This window comes from Pelophylax lessonae (assembly GCF_965119305.1).
Source record: "Pelophylax lessonae genome assembly, chromosome: 12".
NCBI classification, from domain to species: Eukaryota; Metazoa; Chordata; class Amphibia; order Anura; family Ranidae; genus Pelophylax; species Pelophylax lessonae.
This window is the reverse complement of record NC_138779.1, coordinates 11889268-11899014: the sequence shown is the minus strand read 5'-3', so window position 1 is coordinate 11899014 and position 9747 is coordinate 11889268. Positions and strand designations below refer to the sequence as shown.

At 47.3% G+C, this 9747-nt stretch overlaps 1 long non-coding RNA gene across 1 annotated transcript in view; it reads right to left on the bottom strand.

The window, feature by feature from the left end:
• The window catches only part of LOC309567853, a 1051047-nt gene extending 1042672 nt beyond the window's left edge, over positions 1 to 8375 (bottom strand). Inside the window, exon 1 of the long non-coding RNA XR_014225967.1 lies at positions 8152 to 8375. This is a non-coding gene — a long non-coding RNA (uncharacterized lncRNA). The remainder of the gene's footprint in view (positions 1 to 8151) is intronic.
• Between the last annotated feature and the right edge of the window lie 1372 nt (positions 8376 to 9747).

Genomic DNA, 9747 nt, shown 5'->3' with positions numbered 1-9747 from the left:
GAAACTCCTATATTTTATATAGATGCATTACACACAGAGTGACACATTTCAAGCATTTCTTTCTTTTTATTTTGATGATGGCTTACAGCTAGTGACACCCCAAAATTCAGTATCTCTGAAAATTAGAATATTACATAAGATCAATTAAAAAGGTTTTTCAATACAGAAATGTTGGCTTAGTGAAAAGTATGTCCATGTAAAATATAGTATGCACTCAATCACAGCATCACACTAGTAGACAAGGTTTCATGAATTAAACCTTTACACAGTCTTTTACCGATTACTTATTACAGCGATCATCATTGTAATAGGTAATCACAGTGTGAAAAAAAAAAAATCTTGACACCCCCCCCCCCCCCCCCCCACTGAGCAAATATGATAACACAGCACTGCTCTGGTGACAATTTGTAAAAAAAAAAAAAGTAAAATGAAATTATATTAGAGCTGAGCTAATATATATAAAATTCAATTATAATTAATGTTAATGTAATTTAATTATAATTTTTTGAGATACTCTCATAGTGATTAGTGTCCCTAATCATTACCACACCAGTCATATTCCCTGTAATCACCGACATACCGGTTACATTGTCCCTGATCACCCCTACACTAGTCATATTGTCCCTAACCACTGCCACACAAGTTACAGTGTGTCCTTAATGACTGCTACACCAGTTACAGTGTCCCTGATCATTGCGATACCAGTTACAGTGTCCCTGATCACCACCACATCATTTCCACTGCCCCTTCTCACCGCCACATCAGTCCCAGTGTCCTAGATCACCCCTGCTTCAGACATATTGACCTTGATCACCACCACACCAGTCCCTCTGCCCTTGATCATGGCCACACCAGTTCCAGTGTCCCTGGTCACTGACGCATCAGCCATATTGTTCCTGAACACTGCCACACCAGTTACAATGCCCCTGATCAATATTAGATGTTTACATTTTTCCCCTAGATAACATGAAGGTGCTCTTTGGATTTTGGGCCTCTCTATGTGGCTAGGCTCTGAAAAACGTCTCACACATGTGGTTTTCCCATACTCAAAAGGAGTAGCAGAATGTGTTTTAGGGGTTTTATTCTAAGTATGCCTAGAATGGGTGTTTGAAATATGTTATTAATCACTTTCCTACTGGGCACCTTCACCCCCTTCCTGCCCAGACCGGGCCACAAAAGAAAGTACTTTTCTATTGACCCGAGATGCCAACAGATCTACATCTGGAGTGCCCCAACAAAGGCACAACTGCTGGAACATCTCCGGATGGAGGGACCATTCCCCTGCATCCGAGGCCTGTCGACTGAGGAAATAAGCCTGCCTATTTTCCGAACCTGGAATGTGAACAGCAGAGAGAGTTGGAACAAAGCGTTCCACCCAACGAAGGATGCCTGCCACTTCCAAGGCCGCAAGGACACTTTTGGTGCCCCCTTGGTGATTGACATTAGCCACAGCCGTGGCATTGTCTGATTGAATGTGCACTGGACAACCCTGCAGGTACTCGGTCCTGTGGACTAGGCAAAGCCAGATCACTCTCAGCTCCAGAACATTGATTAGTAACCTGGATTCCTCCAGAGACCAGACTCCTTGAGCAGACAACCTGCCGAGAACTCCCCCCTACCCGGACAGACTTGCACCCATAGTGACAATTGTCCAATATATAGGGAGGAAGGATTTTCCTTGCTTGAGCCTCTGGGACCGAAGCCACCAGATCAGGGACTCCTTGTCACCCGGCTCAGCTGGATCTGAATGCCCAGGGAATTTGGATTCTTGTTCCATATGAGAAGGATTTCCTTCTGGAGGGTCCTCATGTGGAATTAAACATCAGTCCCAGAACTCTCATACAGGTCCAAAGGGACGACCATTTGCTGGACAGCTGAACCGCAGCCTGGAGTTTTTCCGGAGGAAGAAACACCCTGGCCGAGGATGAGTCCAAGGTCAGGCCCAGGTAGTCCAGTCTCATGGAAGGGATCAAGGGCGACTTCTGAAGGTTCAGAATCCACCTGAACTGCTCCAGAGTTCTCATGGTGATTTCCAAATTTGTTTCCAGCACCATAGGAGACTCCGCATGGAGAAGCAGATCGTCCAGGTAACGCAGGACCGATATCGCCGGCTGCTGCAAGAGCACCAGGATCTGAGCCAACACTTTTGTGAACACCCGAGGAGCAGAGGCGAGACCAAAGGGCAACGCCACAAACTGATAATGATCCTCTCCCACGGCAAAACTGAGAAACCAGGAAAGGCCAGGAAATCCCCCTGATGTAGGGAAGCCATCACCGTGCGAATGGATTCAATCTTGAATTTTTTAACTTGCACAAAGCAATTCAGTGCCTTCAGGTCCAGGATTGGATGCACCTTGCCTTCCTTCCTAGGAACCATGAAGAGGTTTGAAAAAGCCCTGAAAACAATCCGCACACGGAACTGGGACTATTACCCTCTGTTGTACCAGGTCCTGAGCTACCCCAGAGAGCGCCAGCAAACGATCCGAGGACAGATGCACATTGGAAGGGAAAAACCTTACCGAAGAGACGGATCGAAACTCGATCTTATAACCGGACCGTATGACCTCCTGAACCTATTTGTCTGGTATCCGGGATAGCAACAGGTCCAGAAACCGGCAAAGACGTCCCCCCATCCCATATACGGGTGAGGGCGCACCTTCAGGCCGAGGTGGTCTTGTCCGCAGGTCTGGAGAACCCAGACTTTTGTTTGCAAGACCAGGGTCGCTCGACTGACCCTGAGGGACGAAAAAACTTCTTGTGTGCTGAAAAGGAGGGACCCCGTCTGCGACGAGGGTACTTACCCTTGGAAGCCTGTGGAAGAAAGGTACTCTACCCCCCTGTGAGACCTTAAATTATGTCATCCAGGGTAGCTCCAAACAAGTGATCTTCTTGAAAAGGCAGATCAATCAAGGCCTTCTTTGAAGTCTGATCCGCAGACCAGCACTTTAGCCAAAGTATACGACAGGGGACCACTGCCAAAAGTGACAGTTGGCCCAATATGGGAGCAGTGTGCAGCGTGGCGTCGCAAACAAATTGAAGCCCCTGCACCAGCTGGTCCAACAGCTCCTCAAAGGTGGGAGGGACTTGTCTATCCTCCAGGTCACGTCATAGTAACTTAGCCCATTCAGTCAATGTTTGCGTGACAAGGGCAACCATAAACACCGGTCTCAGTGCAGACCCTGCCAGGTAATACATATTGCGGGCCAAAGACTCTGCCTTCCTATCCTCCGGATTCTAAAAGGACGGGGAATCCTCCACTGGAACCATGGTAGCTTTATTCAGCCTGCAGACCGAAAGAGTCCACCATAAGTGGCACAGTTCACTTCTTTATCAGGCATTCCTCAAAAGGGTAGCGTCTAGAAATCCACTTAGGCACCCCAGAGGAACGCTTTGGGTGGTCAAATTCTTTTTTGAGCATGGTGTCAAAATACGCGGGAAAGGGAAAAACCTTTGCCGCTCTAGATGGCTTGTAAGCGCCGAATGTAACCTGCACCTCAGTCGCATCCTCCCTTTTTAGAGTCTCACGCACAATAACAACTAGTGTGTCCACCAGCGCCTTATCTTGCGGGGCAGTGGAGGTAGAAATGTCATCCTCATTATCAGAGGAAACAGGGCGCGAGGTAGCGGACCTGGCAGGGAGACCGGTGTCTGTGGTGGCTGGATCAGACTCAGAACCTGAGACATCAGATGAGGCAGGGGTAGGCGGAGGGCATTTCAAATTCTTAGCACCTCACCCTTTAAAGACTACCTCTACCTGGGACACAAATGCTTCCAGGACTGCCGAAATTGCATCTATAGATAGCTGGGGTCCAGAGGGCCCTGCGGCCTCCCCGAGGGGTCAGGTGGGGACACAAGGTCTGTAGGGTCCATGTTTCCATGTTGCACCAGGGAAACCCATGAGGAAAGGCTGAAAAAAGTTACACAAAAAAAAGGTGTTTTTTTTTTTTTCAAAAAATCCCACCACGCTACAGCGCCCCCCGAAGGTTATGCAAGCACACTGAAGACCCCCAGCAGAGAGAGAGAAAGAGAACCCCAGACTCACTGTACCCAGATGCAGCAGGCGGCCCAGAACATCTGCACAGCACGTGTCAGCAGCAGCTCGATCCAAAGAAGGAAGGATCTGAGAAACAGCCCAGGGTATAGGGAGGGGCTCCACCAACAAAAAAAAGCCTTCAGGAACTCCCATTTAAATCCTATAGAGAGAACCACCGCAAAATGGCCGCGCCGGATGTACAAAGATGGCCGCCAATCTCTTCAGCACATGAGGCTACAAGAAAATGGCGGCCCTGCTTGGCCTGCAGAGCAGCTGAGGACCCTCGTGGGGACCCCCCAGACTCCAAAATGGGATAGATCGGCAGGTGGGTCCTGGAGGAATAGGTAGAGACCCCCCGGCACGACTGTTCGCCTGGCGCAGGCGGCGCACCCCTCGCCCCCACATCCGGCCAAGAGCATGATCCCAGCCCCCGGGAGTAGGCCCCTAGTATGAGGTGGGGGGGGCAGGTAGAAGAGGGAATGCATGACAGGACATAGGGGAACCCGGGAATGTGAGGTTCCGATCGGGATTGGGAGGAACCCGGGAATGGGAGGGGCCCGCATCCACCCCAAAATCCGCCAGGGGAAGAGGGGGGACATTTACTCACCATACCTGAACAGGCGGGCGCGATCTCCTGACAAAACCCCTCTCCGCCGAAGTGGGGGGCTGTCGGCCAAATAGGAACTCTGCGACTCGGGCCTAGACCCAGCCGTATGCGACCTGGCGAGACGTTTAACTCGCAGGACCAGTCCCCGTCCAGTGGGACTATGTCGCGGTCGACCCAACGCTGAGCTAAGGTCTGCTCATACTCGCTGGCTGGCTGGGGTGACAACTGGATCTATACATCAAGCCCGTCGCTCAGATCCGGCATAGTTGCCTGTAGATCTCACATGAAAAAATCTGGAGAAAAGCTAACTAAAAAAAAAAGTTATCTAGAAGAAAAGTTTGCCAGGACCAGAGATCTCAGCAAGGAACTAGGTCCTTACTCCTGACTAGGCAGATTAAAACTGACATCCTATGCAGGAAGAGAGAGGGTATACCCCCTGGGACTGCCCATAAGCATAGCCAGAACTTTTTTTCTGCCTAGTGTCCTTCTCCGATAGGGGGCAGTTCAACCCTACTGATATGCATCAGACACTGCGTCCGTCAATGAACAATAGAGAAATCACATTTTCAAAAGACTCACTATGCCTTTTCTAAAATAACTTGGAGTGTTTATTTTCTAAAACGGGTTCATTTTGTGGGTGTTTTTACTGTCCTGGTGCTTCAGGGCCTCCAAAAATGTGATAAGTAGTATGGAAATTAGATGTGAAATGTATGCCCCTAGAATTCTTGAAGGTGCTCCTTACATTTTAGGTCCCTCTGTGCAGGTATGACTGGAAAAAAGTCTCACACATGTGATATCCACATACATGGAAGGAGTAGCACAATGTGTTTTGGGGTGTAATTTTAGGTATGTCTTGGGGTGTAACTTGTTAAAATGACTTTGTAGGGAAAACCAATTTTCCAAAAAATTGTGACAAAAAAATTAAAAATTTAAAAAAATCACCATGCGTCATACTAATGTAGCACCCCCAGTGTACATAGTTAGATAAATTGTATTTAGCTCACAAGTAAAGTGAGCATGTCTATAAAGTTCAAGCTCAGGTCAGGCGGGTGGGCTCTGCAAGTCTTCCCTTGGTTCTGGAAGTTTCCAGAAACTTCTAGAAGCTAGTGGGCAGAGGTACAGGTCATGGATCTGAATATTGATGGGAGTTGAACCAATCCCCAGGCGGGAGGCCTGGCAAGGTGGTCAGATGTGCCCATAAATATTTAGGAATCATGGGGCCTAGAGGGGGACCTTGGGGCTGGAGGGCTCTGCCTCAAGGGAGGAGTTGAGGAAGGAAGGAAAGGAGCAATTTGACCAGAGGTATCTTCACCACCCTTATCCAGGAGACACCCTGTATTGCAAGGGAGGACCTGCACAGAAGGAGGCTTGAACAAGCAGTCTTTGCCAAGCTGCGGGATGTCAAGGGACAGTGTGAGTACCTCTACCTACCACCCCCAGAGCCAACAATGGGCAACTGGATGCAATATTTAGCTAGCCTTAAAAGAGACAGTGCCACAACTTACCTTAACACCCCTTGCTCTGGAATTCACTCATAGAAACCACATGCACTGCTATTTTCACTAAGGGAACATAGAGCTCCTGCATACAGTTGGAATTTTCCTATTTCTACAAAGGGGACTTCGAGCACCTAAAAGCAGATGAGATACTTGCTACTGGTCCATTTAAGGACTGACATTATTCTGGAGGGAGTAAAGTCCAGGATCCATTTTGCCACAAGTTGTACATAGAGAAGTTGTCCTCCAAGTTGTTGCAGAAGTTTGAGCATCCCATAACCCCTTATCCCTATCCAAGTTCTTCCCTCAATGAAATATAAAAACCAGCTCCAAGTACTGGTCATTAACTGAGAATGCAAGTGTTGCCTGGCTGTGCAGGATTAGGGGGCACCCAAAACCTAGCAACCCTCTAGGGCAGTGATGGCGGACTTTGGCACCCCAGATGTTTTGGAACTACATTTCCCATGATGCTCAACTACAATGCAGAGTGCATGAGCATCATGGGAAATGTAGTTCCAAAACATCTGGGGTGCCAAGGTCCGCCATCACTGCTCTAGGGGGTAGCGCTACACTAAATACCTTGGACTGTCTACTTTCCAAAAAAGGGTCATTTGGAGGGGTATCGGTACTGCCCTTGTGTTTTAGGGTCTCAAGAAATTAGATGAGGCCATCAGTATATCAGGACTAATCGATTTTCAAATATGCTGTACATCCCATTTAGTTAGTAGATTCTATAACTTTCACAAAGACTAAATAAAATACACTGATTAGGGTGATTTTTACCAAAGAAATGTAACAGAATACATTTTGGCCTAAATTTATAAAGAAAGATTAGTTATTTGCAAAATATTGTAACAAAAACTAAGAAAAATGTTTTTTTTTTTTTCCAAAAGTTTTTGTTAATTTACAGTGAGGGAAAAAAGCATTTGATCCCTTGCTGATTTTGTACGTTTGCCCACTGACAAAGAAATGATCAGTTTATAATTTTTATTGGTCGGTTTATTTTACCAGTGAGAGGCAGAATAACAACAACAATATCCAGAAAAATGCATTTCAAAAAAGTTATAAATTGATTTGCATTTTAATGAGTGAAATAAAGATTTGACCCCTTCGCAAAACATGACTTAGCAGTTGGTGGAGAAAGTCTTGTTGGTAATCACAGAGGTCAGACGTTTCTTGTAATTGGCCACCAGGTTTGCACACATCTCTGGAGGGATTTTGTCCCACACCTCTCCAAGTCATTAAGGTTTCAAAGCTGACGTTTGATAAATTGAACCTTCAGCTCCATTTATATTTTTTATGGGATAAATGTCTGGGACTGGCTAGGCCACTCCAGGACCTTAACATGCTTCTTTTTGAGCCACTCTTTTGTTGCCTTGGCCGTGTGTTTTGGGTCATTATCATGCTGGAATATCCATCCACCACCCATTTTCAATGCCTTGGCTGAGGGAACAAGGTTCTCACTCAAGATTTGATGGTACATGGCCCCCATCCATCGTCCCTTTGATGCAGTGAAGTTGTCCTGTCTCCTTAGCAGAAAAACTCCCCCAAAGCATTCCCACCTCCATGGAGGGCAATGGTGTTCTTGGGGTCATAGGCAGCATTCCTCTTCCTCCAAACACAGCGAGTTTGGTTAATGCCAAAGAGCTTGATTTTGGTGTTATCTGCCCACAACCCCTTTAATCTAGGTCTCCTCTGCATCATTCATATGTTCATTAGCAAACTTCAGACCGGCCTGTACATGTGCTTTCTTGAGCAGGGGGACCTTGCGGGCGCTGCAGGATTTCAGTCTTTCACAGCGTAATGTGTTACCAATTGTTTTCTTGGTGACTATGGTTCCAGCTGCCTTGGGATCATTGACAAGATTCTCCCGTGTAGTTCTGGGCTGATTCCTCACCATTCTCATGATCATTGAAACTCCATGAGGTGAGATCCTGCATGGCGCACCAGACCGAGGGAGATTGGCAGTTATTTTGTTTCTTCCATTTGCAAATAATCGCACCAACTGTTGTCACCGTCTCACCAAGCTGCTTGGCGATGGTCTTGTAGCCCATTCCAGCCTTGTGTAGGTCTACAATCTTGTCCCTGACATCCTTGGACAGCTCTTTGGTCTTGGCCATGGTGGAGAGATTGGAATCTGATTGATTGATTGCTTCTGTGGACAGGAGTCTTCTATACAGATAACAAGCTGAGATTAGGAGCACTCCCTATAAGAGAGTCCTCCTAATCTCAGCTCATTACCTGCATAGAAGACACTTGATAGACAGAAATCTTGCTTGATAGGGGATCAAACACTTATTTCACTCATTAAGATGCAAATCAATTTATAACTTTTTTTAAAATTAGTTTTTCTGGATATTTTTGTTGTTATTCTGTCTCGCACTGGTAAAATAAACCGACCAATAAAATTATAGATTGATAATTTCTTTGTCAGTGGACAAACCTACAAAATCAGCAGGGGGTCACAAACTTAAACGCTGTTAACTGCTGTAGCCAGCTTTTAGTGTTTTTACTGCAAAAATGCCCAAAACACTGACGGCAAAAAACCATCTATAAACACTAGTCAAAAATCCGACTAAAATCGTGTTTTTACAGCTGCTTTTCCCTGGCAGCAGCGCTGGCATTTTTTAAATATCCTGTGTGCATGAGCCCTTATTGTTCATTTCTGCCTAAAAGAATACATTGATTTTATTAAACCACACTCCCCCTCCTACTTGCTTACCAGAACTTTAAGGCCCCTTTCACACATAGGAGTCCGTCGGCGGACTCGAGTTATCTCAGTGGGCGATCGATCCGCCAATCTCCTGCTGAGCAGGCAGATGGCAGCTCTGTCTCTGCGCTGTGTGCGGAGACAGAGCTGTGAGGCCCCGCTGTTCTCTATGGGAAGATCGGATGAGAACGGACCGCCTGTCCGTTCTCATCCGATTCCATCCGCTGGACGGATGAAAAATAGGGTTTCCATCCATCCAGATTTGACGGATCGGATGTCAGTGGACATGTCTCTGCTGACATTCAATGCCCCATAGGGATGCATGGGGGGACCGTTCAGATCCGCCAAAAAAACAGACAGGCGGATCTGAACGGTCCGCCTGTGTGAAAGGGGCCAAAGTGATTGTAAAGTCTTGTTATACTTACTTCCTCTCTGCAGTTGGCTTTGCACAAAGCAGCCCGCATCCTCCTCTTCTCGGGTCCCTGGCTGGCACTCCTGGCCCCTCCCTCCTATTGAGTGCCCCCACAGCAGCTATGGGGGCACCAGAGCCAAGCTGCCACTCCGTGTATCTATTCAGACAGGGAGCTGCCGTCGACCCCGCCCCCTCTCTCTCCTGTTTGGCTGGGTTTGATTGTCAGCAGCAGGAGCCAATGACACAGCTGCTGGGTCTCAGCCAATCAGGAGAGAGAGTCCCGGATGGCTGAGGCACTCGTGGACATCGCTGGATAGAGAGGGGGCTCAGGTAAGTATTAGGAGGGGTGAGGGGGGGCTGCTGCACACAGAATGATTTTTATCTAGTATGGATTTTAAGGGGAACCCCAAGCCAAAATAAAAAATACCCCTTCCCAAAATCCATTCCAGACCCTTATCAGACGATGTAATCTGGTAGGTCAGATCATAT